Below are 14,074 nucleotides of genomic sequence, written 5' to 3' on the forward strand. Positions count from 1 at the left end.
AGCGGTCAGCGGGATTATACCCGGTCCTGCCGAGATTGGCGGGATAAAACCCGGTCCCAATTGTGAGATAAGCGGTCAGCGGGATTAAACCCGGTCCTGCCGAGATTGGATAAAATTTGATAAAAACGGTCAGCGGGATTATACCCGGTCCTGCCGAGATTGGCCCGGTCCCAATTTGATGAAAAGCGGTCAGCGGGATTATACCCGATCCTGCCGAGATTGGGCGGGATGAAACCGGTCCCAATTTGATAAAAACGGTCAGCGGGATTATACCCGGTCCTGCCGAGATTGGCGGGATAAAACCCGGTCCCAACGTGATAAAGTGATGTTGGCGCACAAGTCCAGGCCCACGTGATAAAGTGAATGGCCAGTGGGATAAGACCCAATCCTGCCATCCCAATTGGTCACAGAAATTAAGCGTGATTGTCAAAGAAAGGGGGAAATAGAAGAGCGGCGCGGCATATGCCAAGACCATCGCAACAAGAATTGATTTTTCAAGAAACAAAAAATTGAATTTGATTTTCCTTGATTTTTTCTGATTTGATTTTTGATTGATGATTTTTGGATTTTTGGATTTTGATTTTCGAGAGAATCTTTTCCAAAAATACAATTGCCTCAGTGTCGGCCCTTTTCTTCTTCTTTCTTCTTGCTTCACTTTTCCGGCATCGGCCTTCCATCTCAATTGATGTTTCTCCATTGTTTGGACCCATGAATACCTGCACAGGGGGCTTAACAAAGCATGACATGCACTTGAATTTCAAAATATTGCAACTACTATTCATAGAAAGAGCAGTGTGATTGATTTGAAAGTATATTACTTGGCTCTTTGACGAAATCCTCAAATGAACTATAAAAAATTTTGCCCCAGTGTGGGCTTATTTTGCGAAATCTTGCCAATAAAATTTTTGTCCCAGCATGGGCTCATTTGAATGTAAAAATTGGTTTGGATGCCTCTCCATTTATTTGAACAAAGCAAGAAACTGTGCTTCCTATATAATGTGAAGAAATCTGAACGTCTTGCTTAAAATCACATAGAAAATTTCATGATGAATTTCTCAAAATAATGCCAGATTACAAGCGATTCCTTCTTCACTTTAGCATTGATGGTTTGGGTAATGGGTGTTATGTCTGATTTGGAAATGGGAGGTCAGAATCTGTCTCATTTTTTGTGCCCCAATTGTATGTAATCCATTCAATGTCACATCTTAGTGAAAGTAAAGAGTTTGTCACCCTTATTTCTTAAGAAAACTTAGTCAACGTATAAGCTTCATGGGCTTGCAAAATTTTGGGTAGAAATGATAGCTAAACATGTTAAATCTGGTTATACCCTTATGATCATGAGTGATCGATGGATTTTTATGAGCATAATCCTCACTTTGGATTGTCATGAAGGAATAAGTCAACAATGGACTTTATTAGCTTGTAATTTGGCTTGAGAACGATAGCTAAAGAAATAATTTCCAAAGGACATTGCATCGAAGATCGCATTTTTCAACATTGCCCCCATCTGGACTCCAGATTCTTGGACTTTGTTTGACTTTTTATCATCACCCAACAGGGTCTTTCAGCATCAAATCTTTTTTCTTTTTCTTTTTGTTTTGTTTTTTTGCATCTTTCTTTTGCATTCATTTCGCTCGTTTTTCCTTTTTCCCAAAAATGCCCTCGCGGGGTTTCACATGAAAAGCAGTGTCAACCTCACACCTAATCAATTCAGAATACATCTAAAATTTTCGACATCAGAAATTTTCTTGACAGGACCATTGCAAAGAACAGAAGTCAGGACTTTTGGCTTTTGTAATGGGGTCAGGTGGGGTGCTTAGAAAGGTTAAGGCTTGAAAACGGATTTCAAAAGCGGTTTGAAAAATCTGAGATCGCATTGTTGCGTCAACCCTATTTTAGGGTTAAATCAGAATTTGCCCCAGTTTTTGCTCAATTGAGGCTTTTTCTCTTTCATTTTCTTTCTTTTGATTTTTCGGCCTTCGGCCATTTTTGAACTTTCACAAAATTTGCCCCAGTTTACTTTTGAACTGAGGTTCTCTTTTCTTCCTTTGTTTTTGATCTTGTTGCTTTTCACTTTTCACTTCTTGAAATTTTCTTTTCAACTCAAACTCGCCCCCAGCGTGGGGTTTGCGATTCTCAGGGGTTGCCAAACGAAATAATTTATTCTAATGGCTCAAAAGGGATAACTAGGGATAAAATGTTCGATTGGAAAAGAAGATGGCCTGACTTGTATTCCGTTCCTTACAATAACTCTGAAAGGAAATTTTCGCTAACGCGAAATTTTTGGCATGTACCTGAATTAACTGACTGAGGAAGACCCTTGTCCATCCATATTTGTGAAACGTTGACGATCCACGCGGACACATCTCTTCCCTTTTTTGAATTAGAACCCAAGTGGAATCGATTTTCCTCAATTTGCAGTTCCCTCTTTTTCTAACATTTTTGCTTTTCTCTTTTTTTTCAAAATTTCCCAATCTCCTTCCCCAATGTGGGGTGCGATCATATGTGCACTCGAAAAGAACCACCAATTTTTATCTCAAATGAGGATGCAAGGGATGATCAGTGTTTAGATTGTAGAAATGACGGCCAAAGTATCATTCTTATACCTCATGACAACCGAAGTAGCGAAATGGTCATTGAAAATCCATTCTTCTTTTGATATTTGAAAATTTTTCAATGATAGGTAGTGATTATTAAGACCCTTATTTGAAACGAAATTATTCTTTTAGAGGCTCAAATGGGAGAGCAAATGACAAAAATCTGTATAGGTAATGAAACGAATGCTTGAAGTATCATTCCAAATTTTCAAAACAAACAAGAATAATGCACATTTTTGCTTTCACTTAGATGTGAATTGAATCCGATTAAACCAATGGGGATTTTTCCAAGCAAAGATTGTCCCAATTTGCAATTTATCAATCAATGTGACTGATTTTATTCTGGGGTTAAGTGAAGGAGAAAAGGTATCTCATTGGGCCTTTTGAGTGACCTCCTTCAATTTTTGAGCACTCTTATTGTATAGCTCAGATCACCAACCTAGTGTACGTAAGGATTTTAAAAAGCATACACTTATGAATTTCCAGGCTGGAGGTTGAGGAAATCTCGATTTGGTCTTATTTCATCAAAATTCATCATAAAATCTCCAATGAATAAGAATAAAGAATGAAATGTACATAAATTTACACAAAACAATAATTGTCCAAAACTTTATTGCTGAAAAAGTTTGAAACAAAAATTTCTCGTTCAATTACGATACAAATGAGGAGGGAAACTTCTAAAGATCTCCACATATACACTTTTCGTCTCCTTTTCTTTTGAAACAAAAATGTATTAACAAATCAAATAAACAGAATTTTCCTTTGAAAAACAATTACAAAATCTCTTAGAAGCTCTTAGCCTAGAGCTTTCAGATGGATCTTTCAGGTTTCCATTATTGGATCTGCCCAAGAATCAAATAATACTTTCCAAACTTTATCGGATCAAAAAATTGTTATCCAATATAGGGAAATATTTTCATCTTATTGAAACCTTTTTTATGAATGCAGGGGAGGGGGGAAACAAAAGAAAAATACCCCGAGTTAGTAAACAAGAATATAAAATCGGTATGCATGTCCTATGGGGAACCCTTTTATGCCAAGGGTAGGCCTAGCATGAAAATGCAATCCTCTAGGGTAGGCACTATACCATACCTGATGGATCTGATCAACTCATTGAGTGAAAAATAATTTTGAAAGAATTTGGTCAATGAGAGATTTGTCAAAATGAGGACAACGTCCGAAGGGATTGATCACCTTTGATCGATACAAGAACTTGCAAAAACGCATGGGTTTGACCTTGACGAACTTCCTATCGAAGAGATTGGAATTCGTTTTGACAACTTTTCTCAGTGAAGCACGGGTCAAAACTCCAACTGATCAAATGGCTGGATGCAATGGATGTTTTTCTCAAAATCGACTAGGTTTTCCATTTTGAAATTCGACATTGAAACCCTAATTGGTCAAATGAAATTGACAATTTATTAAAAATCGACCGGATTACCCTAAAAAGGGAAACAGGTCAAATGAATTGAATGAAATTTAATTTATCCAAAATTAATCAGATCACCCTAAAAATGGTAAATTGATCAAATAGATTGAACGAAACTTGATTTATTCAAAATCGGCTCGGTTGCCCTAAAAATGGGTAAATTGGCCTAATGAATGATTTATTCAAAATCGACCAAGTGACCCTAAAAAGGGTAAATTGGTCAAATGAATTGATGATTTATTGAATGAATTGGCAAAATGGATTGGTTGAAATGTCCGGCCATTGATTATTTCAAAATTATTGAGGTGCATTGGTCTATGACCTTCTAAAAATCAAATTTTGGCCTCAATTTATTTATCGTCTCAATAGGAGGAATCATTTGTGAATTTCTTCAAATTAATGTCTTTCACGCAAGGGATTTTTACCAATTTTTGATAAAATGGCCAAAAAGTGATTATTAGATGCTCATATTCCAAAGATCACTCTATGAAAATGATAGGATCCTACCTTACCTTGTGCACTACCCCTTTGGATGGTACAAAATGTAAACGTGCAAGTCTCTTTGGATTAAGTATCCGAGACACAAGGTGGCTTATTCCTAACACGGGATCCCCTAAATGGCATTCCCTTCTAGGGTTTATGCATGATGCCAGTTATTAAAGCGATGTAAATATGTGACAAATATGGCCTAAAGGACATAAATAATGCATCGGGGGGAAAAAGTCTAAAAATGAAATGTATTTGTTGAAAAGTAAGTGCAAAGACTGAAATTTAAACATGTGAGCTATCTAGTGGGTGAGTCACTAAAAGAGTGCCAAAGAGGCCTCTTATTGCTAAGGCACATGAATGCAGGCCAAGAAAACAAAAAAAAATGGTTAGTGCAATTGATAGTACACATAACACATTGTAACAACAAGATAAAGCAATCAAAGAAACAAAGCAATAAAAAGGAAAAAGGGGTTGGACCCCTCCCCTCGTGAATAGTGTCCCTAGCTCAGGATAAGGTCGACTCTACCCTAGGCAAATCTAATATGGATGCATGAGGTTGGGATTTGCTAATGCATCTAGACTCGATAAGCTCAGGTCCCCGAGCCTTCAGACTTAGAAATCAAGGGTCATCAATCCCAAGATTCTTGGTCGGTGGCTCGAGCGATTCCCCAAACACCGCTACGCACACATCGTGTCACGGCTACGTGTTTGAGTGAATCTATCAAAACCTCAATCTTCGACCAAAAGCTAAAGGCTATCAACCAATAGCTTTAAGCGGAAGATTGAGTGACCCATTGGAACATGCTACACACACATCGTGTCGTGATCACATGTCCAAGTGAGTCACCTAATCCTAATAGGGTGGAGTGGCGTGACAAGCCACTAAAGAAAAATAAAAGGGATAAAAGAAGTAAAGCGTATGCTCGTATGCTAGTGCTCGTTTGGAGGGGAAGGGTCAAGAACCAACGCGAGGCTCTAGGGTGACCCATACCTCCCAAAATGCAATGCAAGCGCGAGAAAACAAGTAAACATTCATTCAAACATACATTCGTGAGTCGAGGGATTGGTTTGATTACGTACATAAGACAAAAGGTCCTAAAAATGAAAAAATGCAATCCTAATATCCACATGCCATGCATAGAAAGGGTAGAAAAAGGAAACAAATGGTTAAGTCAAAATGCTTGGACCCACTTAGGAAGTCCCCAGTGGAGTCGCCAACTGTCGCGCCCCACTTTTTGAATGGTGATGTGTGTGTGTAGTGTGTGTGTGAACGTGTGCAAAATGAAAATAAAGGCCATGGGACTTGATAATGCGACGGTTTGGCCATATAAAGTTCAAAAGGGTTTTTGTATCAAAAATGGAGTCGCCACTTGGTATAGAGTTAGGGTGTACCAAGTCACCCAAAAAATGATTTTTGTTTTTGAATGAAAAAGTAAATAAACCCTTTTAGAGAACTTTTGGGTCTACGTAACCAAAAGAGGGATCGGGGGTCACATTTGACGAAGGGGAAGGCAAGGATAAAAATCCAAGGCACCCCTTCGACCTAGCCAAGGCTAGTTGCGTGACTTAAACCAATTTTCCTAATTTTTCTACCCAAGGTATGTATCGCATGTTGGATTTGACTAGATGAATGCAAAAATGCAAACCTAAATTCTAAAATGTCTCTTGTAAGGTTTTTGGTCCCAACCACATGAGTTGTGGCAGCCAATAAAGGAAAACCTTATAGAGGTCGATTAATGCAAATGATGGCTAAAGTGCAAGTGTGCGATTGTATAAAAAGGTGCACGTGTGAAATTGTATGAAAAATCCAAGTGTTTGTGTGCAAGTGTATGAAAAAGTGCACGTGTGAAATTGTATGAAAAATCCAAGTGTTTGTGTGCAAGTGTATGAAATATAGTGATAAGTGCATATAGGTGTAATTCAGTGCAATTTTGTGAAGTAGAAATCAAAATGAACAATAAGGAAAGGAAAATGTGAATGAGGAAATGTGAATTGGAAAAAATGAGTAAGTGATAAATGAGAATGAATGAACCTAAAGGAATGCATCAGGTCGGGTATGGGAATGACTCCTAACTTTTCGACTTCGATTTTCCCTTTGATTAGAAAGCAAAACTAGCGTGCTAAGGCTATCGAGTAGCCACACTCGCTCGTTTCCTTTATCAGAAGGGGACTCTCAAGCAAATGAACCCTATAACTAGTATGAGATGCAAAACCTAAAGTGAGGGGAAAGGGGAATCGAGGAGCATGCCAGATGATAAAACTAAGGAAAAATGCATGATATGTAGTGAACAGGCAAATAATGCATTAATGAAAAACAAAGGAAAAATCCTATTGGGTCTAGCGTTGGACTAGCCCTTTCTATGAATTCCTACTAGCATTAGACTAGTGGAAACAATAAAAGAAGCCACAACTAGCGTTGGACTAGTGTGGTGACGTACATTCATCCATTCCATTCATCCACACTATGAAAAGCAAGTAGACATGCCAAACACTTATAAACACATAGCACATAACATTTAGCATGCTCGACTAGATGCAAGGCCCTAACAAAGCAAATTAACACGTAGTAACTAAGCATGCAAGACACATAAGACAATTAAAGCCCTAACTATTACATTTGCTAGCTAGGCACATGACTTCGATAGGTCTTCATTGAATGCTCCTCCAAGCCCTATCTATTACATTAGGGAGACCCTACTACAATCTAAAAGGGGGAAAAGGAATAAAATAATTAAATCCCTAACTATTACAAGCCAAGAGGTGTACACATACCCCATAAAGAATAACTTAAATAAAAACACAAAAGTAAATAAAATAAATGAAAGGAATTAAAGAAAGGCAAGGAAAGCAACGTAGACATGCATATTCACATAACACGTAGGAGCACGTAGGAAAGATAAGATCAAGGAGATAGAGGTTACCTCCCTTGAGTTGTGAAATGAAAAGAATATTAGCTTCAAAACAATAAAAGGGTCAAGGCACCAATCTATTTGGCAAATAATCACAAATGATAAAAATAAGCATGAATTTGAATCAATTGAATCATGTCAACAATCCACATTTAAGAAGTCAACAGAAGAAAGGACCTGATTGCAAAGATTGACAAAATTTTGGGGCCAAAATTAAAAGTTCAGGGACCTATTTGCAATTAATCTAAGGATCCAATTGAAAGAAGTTGAAAATATCCAGGGCCACAGCACAGTTAAGGAGAAATTCAGGGACTGATTTGCAAAATTATTTTCTGGTTTCTTAATGGACCAAACCATTGGGCCATTTTATTATTTGTTTGGGCCATTTCTTAGGCCAAAACCCCACTTAGCCCAACCGAAACCCAAACAAAACCCACGGGCTAGTCTATCTTAAGTCCAAGCAAAGCCCAACTAAAAATATGTGCGGGTTTTATCCCTTAACCCATGTCAACAACCCAGAAAAACAAATCACCAATCCACTTATCAAACCCAAACAATAAGTCCAACTAAAAATAATCTTGTTTTATGAAAATCCAACAAGACAAAAAACTCAACTAAAAAAAAACTAAAATCTGATTATGCATTAAATCTCAGCATTAATCTATCCAAAAAAAATCACATAAAACATGTAAAAAGTGGATTAAACTTCGAAAGGGTGAAATTAGTTCAAATTCCAGATTTTTGGGTCACAGTGGAATTAAGCAGAAAATGAAGGTTTCAATTGCAATTTTTCAGAATTACTTTCAAGCAAGCTACGAAACTTCATCTTCTTCGTTGGGTTTCTACAATTTTTCTCAGCTGCCATTTTCATAGATTGTTCAAGCAACACTCACAGCTCCAAGCCAAAGCTAACAAATTCATTCCCAAAACCCCCTAAAACTTCAACATTCACACAGCTTCACTTTGGGAAGCCAGTCATTACAGATCAAACGAGGAGCCAAATGGGCGAACATGCAACGACAGAGAAATGAAATCAACTTTTTAGTAGCATTTTTGTTTGGGCATTCCGTCGAGCAGGTTGAGGGCATTAAAAAAATTCACCGAACTCTCTTTCAATTGAAATTACAATCAGCCCAAAATTTCTTCGGCAAACAAGCATTTCAGTCCAATTTTCATACACGGCATGCACATTCAAAAATTAAGGTCATTTAACAACGAATTGCACTAATTGGAGCCACGGCAATCCACTTCAGAAGCTTGGGAAGAACTGAAATTCAAAGAGAGGACTTACAGGGCTCTTGCTTGAGCAGCGGTGATTTGAATGGCCTCTTACGGTGTCAATTCATGAGCGGCAAATGGAAAATTCTGGAGTTGCAATTCCTCTCCTCCTCTGTTTTTCTTGAGCTTAGTGATGGTGGCGATGGCAGAGGATGGGAAGTCGGTGGTGGATTCGGGTAGCACATCTGATGAACTTTCCTTGCTCTGTTTTTCGTTGCTTTGCCGAAACCTTTTTTCACTTGCCCATAATTCTCCTGGCGTTAGGACTTGGCGGAAATAATTGAAGTTCAGGGGCGACGCAGGGGCGACGCTAGGAGAAGCCCAGACGGAGGGAGGGGGAGAGACTAGGGTGGAGATGCGTAATTGGAAACAATCTGGGGCTGTTTTTTATTTCTTTTTCCTTCGCCCAAGTCCCCAGTTCACCTGCTCAGAAACGATGGCGATGGGGCCGGGCAGGCGGTTGGCCACTTGTCGATTGCGTTGGAGAAAAAGGATTGTGGCTTCCTGGTGGTCGCTATGGAGGCTGCGCGTGGTGGCGGCAATGACAGACAGCAGCCGCAGCGGATGCGGGGCCGGTGGTGGCTTGGGCAGGCGGCGCGAGCCTCTCTTCTCTCTGTTTTTCTTCCGAAACTCCCCCAGTTTCTGTCTCTCGCGTTTTTTCTTTCTTTCCTTCTTTTCCGCCGCCTGAAGCTTTTTCCTCTCTATCAACCTCTCTTTTTCTTCGTCTTTTTTCGGCTCCTCTATCCTTGTCCGCCGCCCCTCTGTTTTTCAGCCTCAAAACCCCCAAAGCCTTTTTCAATCTTTTCCCCTTTTTTTAGTCGTAGCTCCCCCCTCAAGCTCTCATTTCTCTGTTTTTCTCCCATCCGTGGCCTCTTTTTCTTTTTTTTTTCTCCAATTCTCAAACCTCCCTTCTAAGCTAAACAAGTGTCCTCCTAAATGTTGTGTTGTCAATTAAACAAAAGGGACACTTGTCCCTCAAATTCCTTAACCACTTGTCCCATGATTGTTTTGTACACTTGTTCAACATGCACACACTTCCACCTATTTTTGCCATTTTCATTCTTTTCCTTTTTTTCATTTTCAAGAAATTCTATGCTAAAAACTTAAAAATAATAATAACACAAAAAACTAAAAAACTAAAAACTAAAAAGTGAAAAAAAACGAGCACAGACTAAAAAATAATTAGTAAATGAAATTACACCAAAATTTGGTGTCTACAGCAGGCCCTTATCAAAAAAGCCAACAAGTGGCTTCTTCCTTGACTTGTGGCTACTGTGGAATAGCCAATCACACTGAGAGTGATTATTGGAGGAAAGGGCGGAAGTGTTTGATTTGTGGAAGTGGTGACCATCAGGTTAGCAGCTGCCCGAGGAAACAGTCACATGAAAGTGGACCTCAGCGACTAGAGGGCACTACATCAAAACAAGCAAATGAAAGAGGGAACCGAACAAAAGTACCGGCAAGGGTATATGCTTCAGACAACCAACGAGCTCCTGAGCCATCTGAAGGTAAAATTTCGAGGACGAAATTTCCTTAAGGGGAAGAGAGTGTGAGAACCCGTAGCTTTCTTAAGTACTAGGTTTTATTTTTCTTTTAATTGCACGTTTTTCCACATTTTATTTATTCAAAAATTGTGAAAATAAAATTTTACGGGTAAATATAGTCTTTAGATGATTTTTCTAGTATCGGTTAGTCTCTGAGAAATTAAGAGCATATATTGGATGCTAGTGGAAAAGTTCGGAAAAATTCGGTCAACTAGGTTAGTGGAGCGGGTGTTAAGAGATAAGTAAAGGGTGCTAAGTGGATTGGTATAAGAGAGACAAAAGTTAGGCAAGTCATAAATGAGGTGACAAGTGTCACCATGAGATAGGTTCTTACCTAAGACCACTATTCACCTTTTCTAATTGACCAAATAAATCACAAAATTAACCAAAAATTCACCATTTTTCTCTCCTCTTTGGCCGGCTCTCTCTCTCTCAAGAAAGGAAGAAAGAAAGCTCTCCAAGTTGCTTCAATCTTCTAAATCAACCATTGGAATTTGTTTTTGCTCCACAGAAAACATTAAGTGAGTGTTAGTGAGGTATTGTGTGGAGTTATTTGGAAAGCTAAGAGGACCAATTGCTCCCTCTCTCTTGTTTCTAAGGTGAGTTGAGAAGAACCACTTTCCTTCCACTAATGATGCCTAATTTATGATTAGTGGTGGTAGAAGATGAAACTTTATGGATTACATCTTGAGTTTTGGTTGAATTGGTGAAGTTTTCTATTTATTGGTGATTTTTCTGTTTTAATATGAACATGATTGTGTGGCTATCTATGATGATTGGAAATGGTATTTAATGAATCTAGAAGGTGGAAAAAGTGGTTAATTGCAAGCAATTTCTGTTTTGGAAAGAAAATTGGAAAGTTAGGGTTCTTGGTTCTTCATTCTGCCTGATTTTGTAGCTCCTAGTTAGAGGATGAATTGGCCTTAGCTTAAAACACAAAAGTTTTAGGGAATGACATTTTAGATGGTGCCTACAAAATTTCAGGTCAATCGGAGTAGCGTAGAATGAGAAAAGTTGAAATTACCCTTGCTGTCCTGGTTTTACCCGAAATTGAGAATTGCTTCTGTAATTGGTTGCTTTGGTTAGGAATGCTTCCGAATTGGATGTTGAGGTCTTCTGATGAATTGTATCCCTGTTTCTAAGATTTCGGATGGCTTTGGAATTTCTGGATTTGGACCTAGGTAGCCTGTTTTATGATGTTTACACCAGAACGCGTTTTGTGAATCTGTTTTTCCGGTTCTGGTGTAGTATCTTGCATTTTTGACCTGGTTACACGTGAAACTAGACAGAGTTGCCTTCTGTAATATTGTAACCCTATCTCTTAGCGTCAAAACGGTGGGTCTTGCACCCTCATCCGATAATCGTAGTGTCTTAGGTGCCATTACCGCAAAATGAGGTCAAAAACTATTTTTTTTCAGGGCTAAAGCTAAATCTTTTCCGGATTTTTCTGGTTTCCTCTAATGCTTATGGAACCCTCTTTCAGTAGTACTTGGCATTGGTTTATGGCTTGTAATCGAGTCTTATTGTGCTTATTGGAATATTTTAGGGCTTGACTTTCATTTCCGGTCATTTTCCTAGCTAAATTTCGTACTTGAACTAAATTCCGTACTTGAATGACTTTCAGCCTAGTGAACGGCTTTTGGAAATGAGATTATTTTGTGTGAGATGTTGGGACTGATTTGAGGAAATAATGAAGCCATTAATGGCTGGAAAATAGGTAAACACAAGGGATTTGCTGCCGAAATTTTTCTTGAAGGCTAGTTGGATTCCGACTTGTCTTTGATCCAAGTGCTTTTTGCCGCAAAATTTTATAACCCTTTCTAGTTTAAGTTTTGCGTTTGGTTTATGAAACCCTAGATATTTCCGACCATCAGTCCAAATGCCCCGTTTCGCTTTCAAGTCATTTTTATGCGTTTTACTCATCATTTATTGGGTTTCTTCGATTTCACCTAATTGGTTGTGCTATATTCTTTCTCGTTGAATCTTAGGTTTTCTCGGTGATTAAGGATACTATCCAGAAGGATATTTTGCACGTTATTTTGCATAGTTCGGTGAGTGTTTCTTGTTTGTTATGTTTCTTGATTATGTGGCTTGTATATATGACTGATAACATGTTAAACGCTTTCAATGATTAGCCAAAACGAGTTTTCTAGGCGAGTGTGTACTTTATCGCACTCAACCTAAATGATTGTGAAATTTTCAATGATTGAACGATTGAAATGTTACTTGTGCATGAATGTAAGCCTTTTGACTGAACTGGCCACTTCCCTTGTTACCGATCGACTCGAGCCAGAAGCGGACTCGGTCGGGCGATATGGTGACCTGGGTGATCGTTTGGTATACTCGAGTATTACCTTGTAGGTTGGTGGAGCCTGGCCAATTTCCAGGAGGGGGTGAATGAAATGAACGAATGAACGAACGAACGAGGGTTTATTTATAAAAATGAAATTTTCAAATGATTGGAGGAATAAGGGGAAATGTCAGGAGAACGAATGAATGATCGAATGAATTGCTCCCTGTGAGCCGTATCCTTTTCATGAATGTTTTATCACTTTCCATTGTAAATGTTTCGTGAAGTAGTGATATTCCATGTTAGTGTATTGGATTGATTGTTTTATTATGTGTTCGGAACCTCACTGAGCTTTTAGCTCATCCCTTAAATTTTGTTTTCCTTAACAGGGGAAGGCACGCAAGGATGAGGGCTTATTATAGACTCGTTTTGTCTAGCTCTTTGTTTTTGTAATGGTTCTCGCCCTAGTGCTTGGCACGGGCTGGTTGTATGGTGAAGTGAGAACCTTTGTACATTTGATGGTTGTACTTTTGAGATAGCAATGTATAAAATTTTGTTTTAAGTTTTGGATCCTTGTTTTGCTCTTTCTGGTGGTTGTATTTCTGATTTTCTTGAGTGAACGACTGAGTCCCGGCAAGAGCTGGGCAGGCGGTCCGCCGAACCCTTTGGTTCGCCTTAGGTTGAGGTGGGGCTGTCACAGGTGGTATCAGAGCCTGCTTCGCGTGGTCTCTGCGCGGAGTGAGCCTGGACTGAGTGGTGAATAGGTATAAAGGATTAAGTGCTCGTTCGAGCCTAAGCTCTGAATTGTGACTGTTATAGGCCTTACATTTCCTTGTGGTATTTGAGGACCATAAATAGGTACGTCTGGTAGGAATTTCGATTGTAGATGGTTTACTCTTGGGACTGGCCAGCTCGAGAGGGGAATTGTCTTATTTCGGATTCTTGTGCCTGAGTACTCCAGAGTTGAGGCGGTGTTAAGTATGTGGGATTTGCATTTCGGGAACATGAACAGGTTTTGCTTGGCTAGAATAAGACAGGAGGTCAAGGGACAACTAGGTTGGTTGATAAGTGACGTGAGAGACCGGACGAGGTTATTTGACTGCGACCGGAATGATATCGCCTTTACTTTTGATTTGCTCTTATACCGTTATGACATGGCATTGGTTTGAGTAGTTGTGCATATGATTATTTGTCTAATTAGACATGTATTGGTGCATTTGATTGTCTACCATCTTGATACATGGTGTGTATATGTGTATATGTCTTTGGTGTAATTGGTGTGCTAGAATTCGATTACTTTTGTCACTTTCCTGTATTTATTCGCTGAATTATGTTTTTGGGGGAAAAAAAAGAGGGGGAAAAAACATATATATATGGAGGGAAGACGTAGTCACGGACGTGGTAGTGGCCGTGGTGCTAAGCGAGCCCAGGAACCAAGGGCAGAAAGGGAAACATCGGCGGAGCCAGTACAAGGACCAAGGGTTGAAGCCGGAGACCAAGTGGCGACGGCCATTCAACAAATGACCAATATTCTAGCA

Source organism: Coffea eugenioides, chromosome 10 (genome assembly GCF_003713205.1).
Source record: "Coffea eugenioides isolate CCC68of chromosome 10, Ceug_1.0, whole genome shotgun sequence".
NCBI lineage: Eukaryota > Viridiplantae > Streptophyta > Magnoliopsida > Gentianales > Rubiaceae > Coffea > Coffea eugenioides.